The sequence below is a fragment of the Hyla sarda genome, chromosome 2 (genome assembly GCF_029499605.1).
Source record: "Hyla sarda isolate aHylSar1 chromosome 2, aHylSar1.hap1, whole genome shotgun sequence".
Taxonomy (NCBI): Eukaryota; Metazoa; Chordata; class Amphibia; order Anura; family Hylidae; genus Hyla; species Hyla sarda.
In genome coordinates, this window is record NC_079190.1 from 386,667,784 (window position 1) to 386,686,608 (window position 18,825).

General features: G+C 46.9%; 1 pseudogene; it reads left to right on the plus strand.

The window, feature by feature from the left end:
- Window positions 1-4,259: 4,259 nt before the first annotated feature.
- LOC130360025 (U2 spliceosomal RNA) lies at window positions 4,260-4,332 on the plus strand (annotated as a pseudogene).
- Window positions 4,333-18,825: the final 14,493 nt, after the last annotated feature.

Here is an 18,825-nt window from a genome sequence, read left to right on the forward strand (position 1 = left end):
AGGGGGGGGAACAGAAAATTGTGTGTGTGTGTCCACCCCGCCATGGTTTGGGACACCCCTTGGAAAAAAAAAAAACATTAGCGGGACACCCTTACCGAAAAATCTGTCATTCTCATTTTATTTCTTCCCCATCTGGCACAGGACATCATGGAACCTGCAACACAAACATATTAGTATTAGGCTCTGCACTTTTCCAGCATTATCCTCCCCTTTTCCCTACAAGTGACTCCAGCCTCCTCAAAACACAAAACCACCAGCCTTCCCACAACGCACTAGGGGGAGATTTATCAAAACCTGTGAAGAGGAAAAGTTGCCCGGTTGCCCATAGCAACCAATCAGCTTTCTTCTTTCATTTTTAACAAGACCTTTGCAAAATAAAAATAAGAAATCTGATTGGTTGCTATGGGCAACTTTTTCCTTGCACAGGTTTTGCTAAATCTCCTCCAATATTTGTAGCCTCACTCAAATGCCTCCAGCCCGCCCACCCCACAAGCACACACACTGCCTCCTGCATTACCCCACACAGTGACAGAGGGGTGAATATGGATGACAGAGGGGCATACAGAGGAGGCAGAGGGGTGTGGAGGAGTGACAGAAGGGTGTACGGGATAACAGAGGAGTGTGCAGGGGTTACAAAGAGGTTACGAGGGGTGACAGAGAGGTGTGAAGAAGTGAAAGAAGGGTGGGGGTGCACTACCTGAAGCTGAGTAGACTTCCCTCCCGACTGGCCTGCACGCCTTTGATTCACAGGTGCGCATGCCTGGACAGAAAAATCTAAAAATGTTAGTGCAATATTTCCCACCAGAGTATCCTGGCACCCTGGTTGGGAATCAATGCCTCTGTGTATTGTGTGCTGGACCCCCCTTGCGCCCCCTTGCAGCGCACCTGAGGCGATCACCTCACTCGCCTCATCAGAGCTACAGCTCTCATTACAGAACATACAACTGCAAAAAACACAAAATTCAAAAACCACTAAAATCTGTGATAAAAGTGCTATGAAAAAATAGTATTATATGTGACAAGTTCTTCAAGGGTGGATTTAAAAGGGGGGCAGTTTAAGTTGTAGAAATTTCTGTTCCATAATCCTGAGTGAGGGTTGAGAACAATGCGCTCCAAAATAGTACACCACTATTTGTGTACAACACCAGCTTGTTTTCACAGCTGGCCTTTCACAGTATCTAGGCCCTGAAGACTTTAACAGGAACAAAATAGTACACCACTTAGATGTACGTATGTGGTATGCACTTATCAGGGGAGGACAATGTGCTCCAGTACGCTTAAAACAGTATTTGTGTACAAAACCAGCAGGTGTGTACTTTTGTCTGGCCTTTCACAATATCTAGGCCCTTAAGACTTTAACACGAACAAAATAGTACACCATTTAGATGTACGTATGTGGTATGCACTTATGAGGGGAGGACAATGCTCTCCAGTATGCTTAAAACAGTATTTGTGTACAACACCAGCAGTACACATCAGTGCTGCAGCACACAGTCGCTGTGTACTACACCCAAAATTGCACTCTCTCTCTCAATCTCATTCCCTTCCCTACCAGTGCTTGTAGGCAGGAATCGCTGCTGTTCTGTGCAACACACTACTCTCTGTCACTCTCTGTAATAGAACGTTGTAGACAGTGACTGGGAGGTGAATCGCTGCAGTAAGAATGCTTTTCTGTGCTTAACACACTGCTATCTGTCCCTCTCTCTGTGCAACAGAAAGCTGATGTGACTGGGAGGTAAATTGCTGCTGGAAAAATGCTTTTGTTTGCAACACACAGCGCTGTCTGTCCCTCTCTCTCTGCAATAAAAGGCTGAAGTGACTGGCCGCAAGATGGCTCCCAATTATATAGGGCTGTGACATCACAGGGGTTGCTGGCTGCTGATAGGCTGCATGCTCCATGTGATTCAGGGTCATCCCGCCTACCCTTGTTCCCGCCTTCCCAGGATTCCTTGTCCCATGTCCTAATATGTGGATCCGCCATTTTAGATGCCCTGGAGCCTGGACCGCACTAAATTGAGTTTAATAAAGTGATTTGTGCGATATTCACATTCATTGCGAATTGAATTTTTCCTGAAATTCATAACAAATTCGGATTCTTCAGATTTGATTCGCTCATCCCTAATTATAATGGAAGACCTGCTTTACTATCATAACAACATACGTGCAAAGACTGGGCTAAGAGCAATACTTTTATGTGATAAAAGTTGGAGAAAAGAATTATGTTATATTTCAATTTACTTTGAAATACAACAAGTAAGCAAAATAAATGGTTTAACCCCTTAAGGAAACGTGTCCTTGAGGACATAGTATATTTAAATGTTTGTGTTTTTGTTATTTCCTTCTCACCGTTTAGAAGGAGAAATTCATTTATTTTTCGATCTACAGACCAGGGATCATTTCTTGCACTGCGTTTCAACCCCTCTAGGTACTTAAAGGGGTATGCCTTCTCTAGCTCCTTCTCTTCTGAGCCCTCTAGTGCACCCACAGAGCACTTTATATTCACATATGAGGTATTTCCATACTTTTTAAATCAACTGGTGCCAGAAAGTTAAACAGATTTGTAAATTACTTCTATGAAAAAATCTTAATCCTTACAGTACTTATTAGCTGCTGAATACTACAGAGGAAATTATTTTCTTTTTGGAACACAGAGCTCTCTGCCAACATCATGACCACAGTACTCTCTGCTGACATCTCTGTCCATTTTAGGAACTGTCCAGAGAAGCATAGGTTTTCTATGGGGGTTTTCTCCTATTCTGGACAGTTCTTAAAATGGACAGAGGTGTCAGCAGAGAGCACTGTGGTCATGATATCAGCAGAAAGCTCTGTGTTCCAAAAAGAAAATAATTTCCTCTGCAGTATTCAGCAATTAATAAGTACTGGAAGGTTTAAGATTTTTTTAAATAGAAGTAATTTACAAATCTATTTAACTTGCTGGCACCAGTTGATTAAAAATCAGCAGGCATCCCATGTCAATGCCTAGGGAGGTCCTGAGACCCCCCTTGTCGGCGATTGGCATGATTTGGTGGTCAATTCAGACTGGTGAATGATGGCATTTCCAGGCCTATCGGGTCTCTGGTTACCCAGTGGCCCAGGAAAAAAAGGGTGTTGTGTGCTGGTGTATGAATGGGGTAGTTTACCAAATAGTGTGCCATGTGTTTCTTTTTTTCTGTCCTGGCACCATGGGGCCTTCCTAAATGAGACATGCCCCCCAAAAACCATTTGAGCAAAATTCGCTCTCCAACAGCCCACTGTAGCTCCTTCTGTTCTGAGCCCTCTATTGCACCAACAGAGCACTTTATATTCACAAATGAGGTATTTCCATACTTGAGAGAAATTAGATTAATCAATTTTTATTCATCTTTTTCTGATATACAGTATGATATGACATAATCTGCCATTTTGACCTTTGGTATTTTATTTTTTACGTCTACACCATACACCGAACATCACGAGGCGTGACCGCTGTCACTCCTCCTTCCCATAGACTTTTGTTGAGGGGGCAGGCGTGACGTCACGAGGGGGCGGGCGTGATGTCACAAGGGGGCAGCCTCGAACATAGAAGCCCGCACACAGCGTTCAGAGTAATAAACTTCCGTACGCTACGAGAGGAGCTCATGAAGGCAGGGCAGTGGAGAACCCCTTTAATGATTTATTTGTAAAATGGTAAAGCAAGGGTGATTTAATTTTTTTAGCGTACTTTTACGTTAAATAATTTTACGTGATTGCATTTGCTGGTCAATGATATGCTTTTCCATCGCATTGAACAGTGAGATTTGTGCTCCACTGATACAGCCTTGCTCTCCCAGGTCATGTCGCAGGGGTCCTTTGAGCTCCACTGAGCTACCAACAACCTTTAATTTTACTTTAGATGCTGTGATTGGCATTGATCACAGCATCTAAAGAGTTAGTGAGAACCCCGCTCCTGTTCGGCTCCCAGTGAAGATGATCATCTTCTAAAAACTTTCCGAATTCCACAGAATCTGTTGTTTGAACCTGAAGTCACATTCTCTATTCATTCCAATGAGACTGCCACTAAGGGTCTCATAGGAATTAAAAGAGAAAGTAACTTCTGGTCCACACAACAAACACTGCGGCTTTCAGAACATCTCATTGAGGGCATGTGGTCTCACAAACAGACTAAATGGTGAATGAAAATATATGACTAAAGCTCATTAGTTTTCAAAGGGGTTGTCTCAACTCGCTTTTCCTGCCATCTCCTACCTGCATGCGACTGCTGGAGGCAGTCAGAAAATCAAATTGCTTCTTGGCCTTTTGGCCAAGATCAAGTGTAATATCTGTTATGTTAGTTGGCGGTGTGGGAGACCACCAAAGCAGAATGGAGAATTACACAGTGGGGCAGGTGTACCAGGGATGGCTGTAGAGAGCTGCAGCTGTCCCTGAATTCCTGCTTGTTCCTGCTGGATCTGGCCCTATTGTTGTGGTACAGTAAGAGCCGAACTGCTAAAGTGCCCTGGGAGTGGTGACCCCAGGATGCCAGAATTCACTTGGGATTTGTGACCTCACTTGAAAGATAGCATGTTGCACGCACTTTTTCTCTCACTCTTCTGGGCACTCACCTCTAGTGTTCCTGCCTTCTGGCTGTTGATCGGCAGAGTATTTTTTTTAAACTGTTTTAAACTGTGAACTTTCACTTATTTATTATGATTGGTCACTAGGATTGGTCAGGGTGCGGTAGCCCTTCTTGGTGTCCCTCCTGCCGGTCTAAGGGAGGTGTATGTGGCCATCTGGTTCCTCACCTCCCTGCCATGCCCGGGCATCCTTGCCAAAGCAATGTCCATCCGTAAGGATAGAGCATACAGGGAATAACATGGCAATTTGTATTACTTCTTATTGACTTTCATGGAAGTTACAGAAATGATGTAGACCCACAGGCTACTTTGTTAACATAACTTTGTCAGTAGCATAAACAGTGTAAATCCCATTAAAGTCAATGGGAGTTTTGCAAACGGTATAACTTCCCCACTTCGGCTTCCCCAATGGCAGGAGATGGACTGAAAATTCAAGAGGATGAGTTAGGACAACCCTTCTAAACATACCATCATTTATACCTACCCAATTGGAGTGTTTGTTTAGGTTCATGGAGGGTCTCATCTCCTGGACTCCAAGTCCAAATGTACACTATTTCATGAATCAAGCTTTTGAGGAATGTAAAAGAGAATACTTACTGCTGTGGATATATCATAGCAATAATCACACTCTAAGAAATAATCAACCCAAAAAAATAAACATATATCACTATGGTAAATATTGACACCACATGTTACAGAAAGTGATATTTATCACACATGTATGAACAACCCAAAAAAATGTTGATAGAACACACAAATAAGTAGTGTTGAGCGGCATAGGCCATATTCGAATTCGCGAATATTCGCGAATATATGGACGAATATTCGTCATATATTCGCGAATATTCGCATATTCGTTATATTCCCGTTTTATTTTCGCATATGCGAACATTCGCGCATGCGAAAACTATCATATGTGCATATTAGCATATACAAAATTAACATACGCGAAAATTCGCATATGTGAAAATTCGCATGTGCTAATTTTCGCATATGCTAATTTTCGCATATGCGAATTTTCGCGCGCCAGTCTCACACAGTAGTATTAGAGCCTTCTTTACACCACACAAGCTGGAAGCAGAGAGGGATGATCACTGTGATGTGTACTGTGAAAAAAAAAAAAAAAAAAAAAAAAAAAAAACGAATATTCGTAATTACGAATATATAGCGCTATATTCGCGAAATTCGCGAATTCGCGAATATGCGATATTCGCGAATAATATTCGAATTGCGAATATTCGTGAGCAACACTACAAATAAGTAAGATTTTATTCTTTTGGAGACTTGTGTTGTCTATGTCGACGTTTTGAAATTGATTAATATATCAAATTACATTTTAAAGAAACTTTACTTAATAGCTTCTGAATTACCTAAAATTTTAGGTTAAGAAAATAAATAAACTGGGTAAGAAAGTTGACTCCACACAAACAAATTGGCAGTTAGTAAACAAGTCCTGTGCTTCTAAATACCTTGGATGTGCTTTGATCTGAGGAGCTTTAACTCTATAAGAATATTTCATTAGATACTTTTGAAATGACAAAACAGTTTCATTTTATTACTTTGCATATTTATAACTTCTTCAAACTACATTGGAATCCTGTGAATAATTCAGAGACTAGCTCCAGAATTTTTTGTTTTGATACATCGTTTCAACTACAATATTTTGCAGTAGCATGCCCCTTTTCAAGTGTCTCAATAGCATAGTTATTTTTTGTGTCATTAATTGCATAAAGAATATACCACAGTAAGGCTAAGTTTCTACTTTTTTTTTTTTGTGTGCGCCCCCCCCCCCCCCCAAAATAAAAAAAAATTGCCGAAACGAAAAAAGCTGTGGCCAGATGTTAGCTGTAAATCAATGAGAAATCGCTAAATTCTTTTTCCACTTTGCGTTTTTCAGTTTGGTATTTTTTCCACTCTTTTTTTAGCTCCTTGGCGGTTTTGCAAAGTCGCAGCATCTTGAGTCTATGGCATTTTTTTCCCTGAAATCATGGCATTTTTCTCCCATAGAAGTCTATGGGAGTAAAAAAAACACCAAGAAAAGCGACATGTGTGTTTTAGCTTTTTTGCAGACGGGTATTATTCTTTTTTTGGACTTTAGGTGATGGAGATACCTTTTTTAACTTTCGTAGGGTACCATTAGAAAAAAAAGAAAGATACAGTAGTGATGGAAAAAATTGTATCTAACGAAAATTATCTTTCTTATAACAATTTTTTTTATTAATTGTTAAAACAGGGATCAATTTATTTGGGCGGGCGGGCGGGGACCTAAAAATGTTGCCAACAATAATAAAAAATGTAGTGTGTGTGTGTTTTTCACTTTTTTTTAAACTTTTTTTTATGTAGTACTACTTCTCCCAGCTTAGAACATACTGTCCCATGATGAGAGTAGTAGTACCTGCACTTCTGACACCTGTTGCAATCCTCCTGTATAACGTATGCATGCGGACGGCCGCTCTTCTATGGTCTCCTGCACTGCCGTATATACAGTCATTCATATTTCCCGCAGGGAGCTGTGATTGGCCAGATGGTTCCAGCCAATCACAACTCTCTGTGGGAAATATGAATAGGTGTAAATATACAGCAGTGCAGGGGACCATAGAAGAGCGGCCGGCCGCATCTATACATTATACTGGAGGATCACAACGGGTGTTAGGAGTGACATCCTGTCTATTAATGCAGGTACTACAGCTCCCAGAATGCAGTAGAGTGGTAGAGTGTGCTCCATGTTGGGATCAATAGTACCTGCAGTTAAAGACAGATCACAGCGGGTGTCACTCCTGACACCCGCTGCTATCGTCCTTCATCCTTCATCCCAGAGATGCGGACCAGCTTTCTCCTGTGTTTCCATCTCTGCTCTGTATTCCAGCCGGCCACTCACCATTCATATTTCCCGCTGTGAGCGGGGATTGGCTGCCACCATCAGGCCAATTCCCACTCTGGGCGGAAATATGAATGAGTGATGTGAATTTCTATTCACATCACTGAACGGCCTGGAGTTAAGTCCAGAGATGCGAGCGCTGTATAGAGCCACTCCGCATGTCTGCAATATTATGGACAATCTCATCGGATGTAAGGAGTGACACCCGGGGCGATATGTCTATTAGTACAGGTACTACTACTTCCATCATGGAACAGTGTGTTCCATGCTGGGAGTAGTAGTACTACCTAAAAAAAAGAAAAAAGTGAAAAACACACACACTACGCTTTTTTTTATTTTTTTATTGCCGGCTACATTTGTAGTGCCCTGCCCGCCCACATAAATTGATCCTTGTTTAAAAAATTTTTTACAATTTCGTTATAAAAATATGAATTTCGTTAAATAATTTTTTTTCCATCACTATTGCATCCTTTTTTTTTTGGTACCCAACAAATCTTGAAAAAACTTCAAAGGGATCAAAAATGCAATTTCCACTCAATGGCAAAAAACACCAGAAAACACGAAAGAAAAAAATGCCAAACACAGGAAAATGCTGTGGCGTTTTTTCTGGCGTTTTTTTCTTGCTTTGTTTTGAGCCACAGTAGAAACTTAGCCTAACACTTCTAGTGTGTTATAAGAAGCACTGCTCACTAATTACCTAGAAACAAAATGGCCCAGATTTACTAAGAGTGGAGAGTGTGAATCATACTAGTTATGACAATAAAACCGTAAGGCTCACCAAATCGTAAGGCTCACCAATAACAATACGATAGCTTTCTGTAAATTTTTTTGTGAGATGCAATATACAAATAGGAGAAAGATGGAGCATGCAGATGGAGTTTTCTACAATCTCACAAAAAACAGGCATTTGGGCAGGTAAAAAAAAAGTTGCATCTCTGAGCGTCATAAAAACACAAAGGGGTGGTCACTAAGGGGTTAAGATATCCTCTCATAAGTAAAAAAAAATTAATTTCACTAAGTGAATAAGTTTCTTGAAGGTCAGCACTAGAAAGCTAGATTCCCTAGCATCCCTCAGCAGCACAATATGGGGTGTTTTAGGAATTTTAATAATAAAAGCAATTTGGAGTCCCCTCCCCACTAGCCCATATAATGGGCTTACCTTACACATCATGCAGAGTTTTTCTTTGTCCGCTGTGCATGCACGGGCTCCCGCGTTCTCCCGTGTGACACCAGTTGCTCGGGGAGCGGCACTCTGCCCCATCTCACATGGGATAGTGAACCAGAATTGCACAGTGTGTCACTTCCGGTTTACAATTTTCTAAAAAAATTGCGTGTTTTTACATTCTACTGCCTTGTTTTAAGCCAGGCTTCTTACAGGAATTAATCTTTGTTGAAAATTCTATTTATTTTCTTGCACTCCTCTCTGCCCTGGATGAGGTGATCCTGGAGGGGCGGGGCTTAGCTCTGGCCTTTTTCAATGTCAATGCTTCAACAGGGGGATTTTCTAGCTTCCTTGGACCTGAAGGATGTATACTTCCACATCCCCATTCACAGGTCATTCCGGAAGTGCTTGAGGATTGCAGTATGGGTTCAGGGAACCCTGTTGCACCTTCAGTTTCAAGTACTCCCCTTTGGGATCTTGACAGCCCCCTTCATTTCCACGAAGGTTGTTTCTGCCATGATGGCGGTTCTTTGTATAAGAGGAATAAGAATAATTCCTTATCTGGTCGATTGGCTGCTATTAGCAGAGTCCAGAGAGTTATTGCAGAGTCACATACAGATTACTCAATCTTTTAGACGATCTAGGCTGGATAGTAAACCAAGAAAAATCTTGCCTCTGCCCATCTGCAATAGAATCCTTTCTTGGATACAGGATCGACACAAGTCAGATGGTCCTCTATCTGTCACAAGAAAGGAAGGAGCGACTAAAGACAGCGGTGAAGCATACACTCAAACTTCGCCAGATACCAATAAGGACCTTGATGAAAGTACTGGGACTAATGTCCTCTTCCATAGAAGCAGTCCCTTGGGCACTTTGGCACCTGAGACCTTTACAGTCCGAAGTCCTCAGTCAATGGAACAGGTCACTCTCCAGCCTAGACAAGAAGATGATTCTGACCTCGTCAGTTCGAGGCTCCCTAACCTGGTGGACACGCCTACAGGATGGTGAGTGCTTAGAAGAGCCGAATTGGATCATAATTACCACAGATGCCTCAGGTACCAGGTGGGGAGCTAATATGCTTCACGAAACAGTTCAAGGAACTTGGAAGTAAGTAGAAGGATAATGTCATCCAATGCCAGAGAATTGAGAGCCATTTACTTGGCCCTACTACACTTTGCCCCCTTACTCAGGGACAAACCAGTAAAGATCAGAACCGACAACATAGCGTCGGTATATTACATAAACAAGCAAGGGGGCACCAGATCAAAAATCCTACTCAGGGAAGTAGGCAAGATCATGTCTTGGGCAGAGAACTGGGTATCACGGATATCTGCAGTTCACATCAGGTTCACACACAATGTGCTCGCAGACTGCCTATCCAGGGACAGGACGCTACCAGGGGAATGGTCACTGAACCCTTAAATTTTTCTTCAACTAACCGAGATGTGGGGAATGCCAGAAGTGGATTTAATGGCCAAAAAGAACAATGATGTCACGATGCCGGCTGGCAGGAGGTGGATCCTCTGTGCCAGAGAGGGATAGGCGTGGACCGTGCTAGTGGACCGGTTCTAAGTCACTACTGGTATTCACCAGAGCCCGCCGCAAAGCGGGATGGTCTTGCTGCGGCGGTAGTGACCAGGTCGTATCCACTAGCAACGGCTCAACCTCTCTGACTGCTGAAGATAGGCGCGGTACAAGGGAGTAGACAGAAGCAAGGTCGGACGTAGCAGAAGGTCGGGGCAGGCAGCAAGGATCGTAGTCAGGGGCAACGGCAGGAGGTCTGGAACACAGGCTAGGAACACACAAGGGAACGCTTTCACTAGGCACAAGGGCAACAAGATCCGGCGAGGGAGTGCAGAGGAAGTGAGGTATACATAGGGAGTGCACAGGTGAAGACACTAATTGGAACCACTGCGCCAATCAGCGGCGCAGTGGCCCTTTAAATCGCAGAGACCCGGCGCGCGCGCGCCCTAGGGAGCGGGGCCGCGCGCGCCGGGACAGGACCGAGGGAGAGCGAGTCAGGTACGGGAGCCGGGGTGCGCATCGCGAGCGGGCGCCACCCGCATCGCGAATCGCATCCCGGCTGGAGGCGGTACCGCAGCGCACCCGGTCAGTGGATCTGACCGGGGCGCTGTAGTAGCGAGGATGAGGCGAGCGCTCCGGGGAGGAACAGGGACCCGGAGCGCTCGGCGTAACAAATGAGAAGCTAAAAGATTTTTGCTTCCTGTATCCTACGGACAATCCTCTGGTAGTGGACGCTATGACCATCCCTTGGACTTTCGACCTAGCTTATAGTATGTCTTTCCCCCTGTGCCCATGATTTCCAAGGTCTTGAGGAAGATCAAGATGGATCAGGTCTCAGTAATTGCAATAATGCCATTCTGGCCAGAGAGATCCTGGTTTGCCCTACTCATGTCCATGTCACAATCTTTCATTGTTAACACAATTGATGTAGAGGGGTCTGGGGAGACTGGTCACAGGGACGTTGAACCTGTTGATAAGAGAGGCCAAAAAAAAATTTCCTGCAGATCCGGAATCCAAGAAGGCCATAGTAGAGAAGGAGAAGGTAGAGGCAGATATCCGCACAGGCACAGTAAGGCGTGGAGAAGCAGAGTTGACATCAAGAACTGTGTCACCTTTGTGCAGAGTCAGCGTACGTCTTTCCAGGCGGGGAGGACGGATAGGACAATCCTTCAGGAAGTGTTCGGTACCGGCATAGTACAGGCAAAGATTCTCCATGCGGCGTCGTGTCCTCTCTTGAGGTGTCAAGCGAGACCGGTCAACTTGCATAGCCTCCACGGCGGGAGGCACAGGAACGGATTGCAGAGGACCAGAGGAGAGAGGAGCCGGGGAGAAAAAACGCCTCGTGCGAACAAAGTCCATATCCAGGCGGAGCTCCAGACGCCATCCGGAAAAACGCATGTCAATGCGAGTGGCAAGATGAATGAGTTCATGCAGGTTAGCAGGAGTTTCTCGTGCGGCCAGAACATCTTTAATGTTGCTGGATAGGCCTTTTTTAAAGGTCGCGCAGAGGGCCTCACTATTCCAGGACAACTCGGAAGCAAGAGCACGGAACTGAATGGCGTACTCGCCAACGGAAGAAACACCCTGGGCCAGGTTCAGCAGGGCAGTCTCGGCAGAAGAAGCTCGGGCAGGCTCCTCGAAGACACCACGGACCTCAGCGAAGAAGGACTGGACTGTGGCTGTGGCAGGATCATTGCGGTCCCAGAGCGGTGTGGCCCAAGACAAGGCCTTTCCAGAAAGGAGACCACGGCAGAGTCTAGAGTCCCCATCAAATTTGTCCGGCAGGGACAAGCAGGGGTTAGGAGCGGACGGACGCTGCGGAGGAGTTGCAGGAGCCGGCGGAGAAGATGGTTGTTGCAGTTGCAGCTGCTGTGTCTGTGACTGCAGTTGCTGTATCTGCGGCAGCAGCTGCTGTATCTGTGACTGCAGTTGCTGTGTCACGGTGGTCAAGTATGCCAGCTGGTGATTTCGTTGGGTGATCATTAGGGACTGCTGGGCAATCACCGTGGAAATGTCGGCAAGACTTGACAGCGGCACCTCAGCGGAATCCATGGCCGGATCTACTGTCACGATGCCGGCTGGCAGGAGGTGGATCCTCTGTGCCAGAGAGGGATAGGCGTGGACCGTGCTAGTGGACCGGTTCTAAGTCACTACTGGTATTCACCAGAGCCCGCCGCAAAGCGGGATGGTCTTGCTGCGGCGGTAGTGACCAGGTCGTATCCACTAGCAACGGCTCAACCTCTCTGACTGCTGAAGATAGGCGCGGTACAAGGGAGTAGACAGAGGCAAGGTCGGACGTAGCAGAAGGTCGGGGCAGGCAGCAAGGATCGTAGTCAGGGGCAACGGCAGGAGGTCTGGAACACAGGCTAGGAACACACAAGGGAACGCTTTCACTAGGCACAAGGGCAACAAGATCCGGCGAGGGAGTGCAGAGGAAGTGAGGTATACATAGGGAGTGCACAGGTGAAGACACTAATTGGAACCACTGCGCCAATCAGCGGCGCAGTGGCCCTTTAAATCGCAGAGACCCGGCGCGCGCGCGCGCCCTAGGGAGCGGGGCCGCGCGCGCCGGGACAGGACCGAGGGAGAGCGAGTCAGGTACGGGAGCCGGGGTGCGCATCGCGAGCGGGCGCCACCCGCATCGCGAATCGCATCCCGGCTGGAGGCGGTACCGCAGCGCACCCGGTCAGTGGATCTGACCGGGGCGCTGTAGTAGCGAGGATGAGGCGAGCGCTCCGGGGAGGAACGGGGACCCGGAGCGCTCGGCGTAACAGTACCCCCCCCCCTTGGGTCTCCCCTTCTTCTTGGGGCCAAAGAACCTGAGGACCAAAAACTCAATTTTTTCGTGATGAGGTCCGATGCACATTAGGAGGGGTTCCGTGCGGTAACGCACGGCACAGTCCAATCTTTCATTGTTAACACAATTGATGTAGAGGGGTCTGGCGAGACTGGTCACAGGGACGTTGAACCTGTTGATAAGAGAGGCCAAAAAAAAATTTCCTGCAGATCCGGAATCCAAGAAGGCCATAGTAGAGAAGGAGAAGGTAGAGGCAGATATCCGCACAGGCACAGTAAGGCGTGGAGAAGCAGAGTTGACATCAAGAACTGTGTCACCTTTGTGCAGAGTCAGCGTACGTCTTTCCAGGCGGGGAGGACGGATAGGACAATCCTTCAGGAAGTGTTCGGTACCGGCATAGTACAGGCAAAGATTCTCCATGCGGCGTCGTGTCCTCTCTTGAGGTGTCAAGCGAGACCGGTCAACTTGCATAGCCTCCACGGCGGGAGGCACAGGAACGGATTGCAGAGGACCAGAGGAGAGAGGAGCCGGGGAGAAAAAACGCCTCGTGCGAACAAAGTCCATATCCAGGCGGAGCTCCAGACGCCATCCGGAAAAACGCATGTCAATGCGAGTGGCAAGATGAATGAGTTCATGCAGGTTAGCAGGAGTTTCTCGTGCGGCCAGAACATCTTTAATGTTGCTGGATAGGCCTTTTTTAAAGGTCGCGCAGAGGGCCTCACTATTCCAGGACAACTCAGAAGCAAGAGCACGGAACTGAATGGCGTACTCGCCAACGGAAGAAACACCCTGGGCCAGGTTCAGCAGGGCAGTCTCGGCAGAAGAAGCTCGGGCAGGCTCCTCGAAGACACCACGGACCTCAGCGAAGAAGGACTGGACTGTGGCTGTGGCAGGATCATTGCGGTCCCAGAGCGGTGTGGCCCAAGACAAGGCCTTTCCAGAAAGGAGACCACGGCAGAGTCTAGAGTCCCCATCAAATTTGTCCGGCAGGGACAAGCAGGGGTTAGGAGCGGACGGACGCTGCGGAGGAGTTGTAGGAGCCGGCGGAGGAGATGGTTGTTGCAGTTGCAGCTGCTGTGTCTGTGACTGCAGTTGCTGTATCTGCGGCAGCAGCTGCTGTATCTGTGACTGCAGTTGCTGTGTCACGGTGGTCAAGTATGCCAGCTGGTGATTTCGTTGGGTGATCATTAGGGACTGCTGGGCAATCACCGTGGAAATGTCGGCAAGACTTGACAGCGGCACCTCAGCGGAATCCATGGCCGGATCTACTGTCACGATGCCGGCTGGCAGGAGGTGGATCCTCTGTGCCAGAGAGGGATAGGCGTGGACCGTGCTAGTGGACCGGTTCTAAGTCACTACTGGTATTCACCAGAGCCCGCCGCAAAGCGGGATGGTCTTGCTGCGGCGGTAGTGACCAGGTCGTATCCACTAGCAACGGCTCAACCTCTCTGACTGCTGAAGATAGGCGCGGTACAAGGGAGTAGACAGAAGCAAGGTTGGACGTAGCAGAAGGTCGGGGCAGGCAGCAAGGATCGTAGTCAGGGGCAACGGCAGGAGGTCTGGAACACAGGCTAGGAACATACAAGGGAACGCTTTCACTAGGCACAAGGGCAACAAGATCCGGCGAGGGAGTGCAGATGAAGTGAGGTATACATAGGGAGTGCACAGGTGAAGACACTAATTGGAACCACTGCGCCAATCAGCGGCGCAGTGGCCCTTTAAATCGCAGAGACCCGGCGCGCGCGCGCCCTAGGGAGCGGGGCCGCGCGCGCCGGGACAGGACCGAGGGAGAGCGAGTCAGGTACGGGAGCCGGGGTGCGCATCGCGAGCGGGCGCCACCCGCATCGCGAATCGCATCCCGGCTGGAGGCGGTACCGCAGCGCACCCGGTCAGTGGATCTGACCGGGGCGCTGTAGTAGCGAGGATGAGGCGAGCGCTCCGGGGAGGAACGGGGACCCGGAGCGCTCGGCGTAACAAATGAGAAGCTAAAAGATTTTTGCTTCCTGTATCCTACGGACAATCCTCTGGTAGTGGACGCTATGACCATCCCTTGGACTTTCGACCTAGCTTATAGTATGTCTTTCCCCCTGTGCCCATGATTTCCAAGGTCTTGAGGAAGATCAAGATGGATCAGGTCTCAGTAATTGCAATAATGCCATTCTGGCCAGAGAGATCCTGGTTTGCCCTACTCATGTCCATGAGTCGAGGGATATATTGGACGCTTCCTCTCAGGCGGGATCTGGTGACACAGGGAACATGGTTCTGTCACAGTCTCAGATCATACAATCTAACAGCCTGGAGGTTGACCGCTCCCTACTAAGGTTATTCTGGAAGAGTATTGTACACGCTAGCACACTCAAGGAGTGAAGCTATCAACAGGTCTTATGCAAGAATTAGAACAATTTTTCAGGCCTGGTCCTTATCCAAAGGTATTAATCCTTCTAATCCTTCCAATCCTAAAATCTTAGATTTCCTTCAGGATGGATTTGATAAAGGTCTGTCACCCAGTACGTTAAAAGTTCAAGTTTCAACTCTCTCAGCAGTTCTTCACAGAAGACTTCTGTTAATACCAGATTTTAAATCTTTTATTAAGACTGTGTCTCGCCTCAGACCCAGAATCATTAGACCAGTTGCTCCATGGGATTTACCTTTAGTCTTAAAGAAGTTGTCTCTTCATCCTTTTGAACCCATCCAAGAGATAGATCTAAAGCTTCTTTCTTTTAAGACAGCCTTTTTATTAGCTATTACTTCGGCTAAAAGAGTAGGTGAGTTGCAGGCTCTTTCCTCTAAAGAGCTTTACACAATCTTTCTCGAGGACAAGGTCCTATTGAGATTTCTCCCTACTTTTCTGCCAAAGTGTGCATCCTTCCAGAACATCAATCAGGTTATTGCCCTTCCTACTCTTCCTGAAAGTGAGTACCAACTTCTGAAGAATTTAGATGTTGTCCGTTGTCTTAAGGTTTACTTTGAACAATCTCTTCCATTTAGAAAAGAAGAGTATTTGTTTATCTCTTTTCACGGTCCTAGTAAGGGCAAAAAGGCCTCTAAACCCACTATATCCAGGTGGATATCTGGCTGTATTCACTTTTGTTATACTTTAGAGGGTCTAGACCCTCCTTCTTTTCGTAAGGCTCATTCTACCATGTCGGTAGGTCCGTCCTAGGCAGAAAGATACTCTGTTCAAATTGAACAGATATGTTTAGCCGCTTCTTGGTCTAGTCCATGAACTTTTTTCTTTTTATAGAACACAGTCTAGACTTTCTCTACAGCCAAGTTTTGTTAACTCTGTTATCAATACTGTCAAGCATTGAGACCCTCCCTATGGGGTACTCTCCTTGCTAAATCCCCATATTGTGCTGCTGAGGGACGCTAGGGAAGATATGGTTTGATTGATAATCTGTTTTCCCTTAGTCTCCTCAGCAGAGCAAGACTCCCCCCTATACTTTAATTGTATTCCTTTCTACTTTTAACTACTCTGCAGAATGCGGAAGGTAAGCCCATTATATGGGCTAGTGGGGAGGGGACTCCTAATTGTGCGTGGGCACACAGGGGCGTAAAACACCCCATATGGTGCTGCCTAGGAGACTAAGGGAAAAAAGATTGAGAGAAATAGGTTAGAAAAGCTGTGCGCAGTTCAACCAATCAGCCAATCTACAATCTTACAGAAAACATTATAACACTTGCATAAAAAAAACAGGACTTCCCTCCCGAAGTATCATATGCAGAGAGTTCAGCTCCACTATATAGTAAAGACGATCTACTATAGGATAGTCAGCAGCTACTGCCCAACCAAGAATTGGAGGAGACATCCGCCGCTTCCTCTCCTAGGTGGGCAAGTAGTGATGAAGAGAGTGGAGTGGGAGGTGGTGTTCCGAGCATTCAGGCTACTGAAGCAGACACTGTTGAGGAACCTGAGGAGGATATCAGTGACGTGCAGACACAACTCGATGATGTCAAAGCCGATCACACTTGTGAGCCGGGTGCAGAAGGGGCTTAATCATCATCAGGAGAAGAGGGTTGCAGATTGCCCGTGAGGCAGCAGCTGAGCCAGCAAGGTGGTAGCATGGTGGCAGCAGTAGGCAATTTGGAGCCAAACTTGCCCGGGGTAGACCACATGCTTTGCGGTAGCCTTCCTGCCCAGGAGATAGTGGAAAGGGAGTTCCTGAAGTCGGTGGCACTAGCAGTCAGTCAGTGCGGACTGTTGGAGTGAAAATCAGCTACTCGGTGGTGTGGCAGTTTTTCATCAAGCATCCGGAGGATGTTAACATGGCCACATGCAAAATGTGTCGGCAGAAGGTGAAGCATGGCCAGGGTCCCAATGTTGTCACCCACGACCCTGTGTCAACATATGCAGCATCACCATAAAGTGGCCTGGGAGAAACGTGGCTCCGATCTGGTGGTCCAGCCTGCTGCATCACCCAGTGACTTACCGCTCCCTGTTTTACCACCTCAGGCGAAGGGAGCTGTCTGTCATACCCATCTTCTGCCGGTCTAGATGCTCCTGCTCCTCCTACTTCGAGTCAGTCATTCTAGCAGCAATCCACCAGCAAAGCAAAATCCAAGAGACAGCAGTATGTGCCCACACATCCAATGGTGCAGAAGCTGAATGTGCTCCTGTCCAAGTTGCTGGTGCTGCAGTCCCTCCCTTTTCAAGTGGTGTACTCTGCACCTTTCAGAGAACTGATGGCTTGTGGCAAGCCGAGGTGGAGAGTCCCAAGCCATCATTTATTTGCGAAGAAGGCAGTACCAGCCCTGCACAATTTTGTGAAACAGAAGGTGGGCCAGTCCTTGAGCCTTTCGATGTGTACCAAAGTGCACGGCAGCGTCGACGCGTGGAGCTGTAACTACGGTCAGGGACAATACATTTACAGCCAACTGGATGAATGTGGTTCCTGCACAGCCACACCAGCAACTTGGCCAGGTCACGCCGATTCCGCCTCCACACTCTCAGGCCGTTGGTCCTGCGACAGTGTGCGACTCCGCCTCCTCCTCATCCTCCACCATGTCCTTAGCCTCAACTGCACAGACAAGTCTCAGTGCCCCTCCAGCATAGCATGTGTGCAGGGCAAGGCAGTGTCACACTGTTCTTCACATAGTTTGCCTCGGCGAACTGAGTCACACAGGGGAGGAACTGCTAAAAGTCATTCATCAAGAAGTCGAATCATGGCTTACTCTACAAAAGCTAGAAATGGGAACCATGGTAACCGACAACGGGAAGCCTGAGCCATGCACCCTGCATGGTACACGTGTTCAATCTGGTTGTCAAGCGGTTCCTGAAGTGTTCCCCCCCATCTTCAAGACATCCTAACAATGGGAAGAAAACTTTGCATGCACTTCAACCACTCGTACACTGCAAAGCACACCCTCCTTGAGCTGCAGCGTCACAACGGCATCCCCCAATATAGTCTAATATGCAAAGATTCAACCCGTTTGAATTCCACCCTCCATATGTTGGACCGACTATACAAACAGAGAAAGGCCATCAATGATTTCTTGATGATCCAAGCGGAGAAGGGTACTCCCCTGTTTAACTTCAATGTCAACCAGTGGCAGCTCATATGTAACACCTGCCGTTTACTCAGGCCCTTTGAGGAAGCTACATTATTAGTCAGTCGCCAGGATTAAGGGAGGCATATATAAATAGAGAAAACTGATGGGCACCACCTCAATAAAGATAGGGTGCAATAGGCTGCAACTGAATATGGACCCAGAAGAAGAGAGAAAGCTAGCAGCCATATATAAATTGCACACCACAAATATTCAATATGTTCCAAAAAATATATATAAATCTTTATTTATCACAAAACAGACAGATGAGTACACACAGTTAAAAACAATTAAAAACACATAATCCAGAAGCGGAGGAATATAA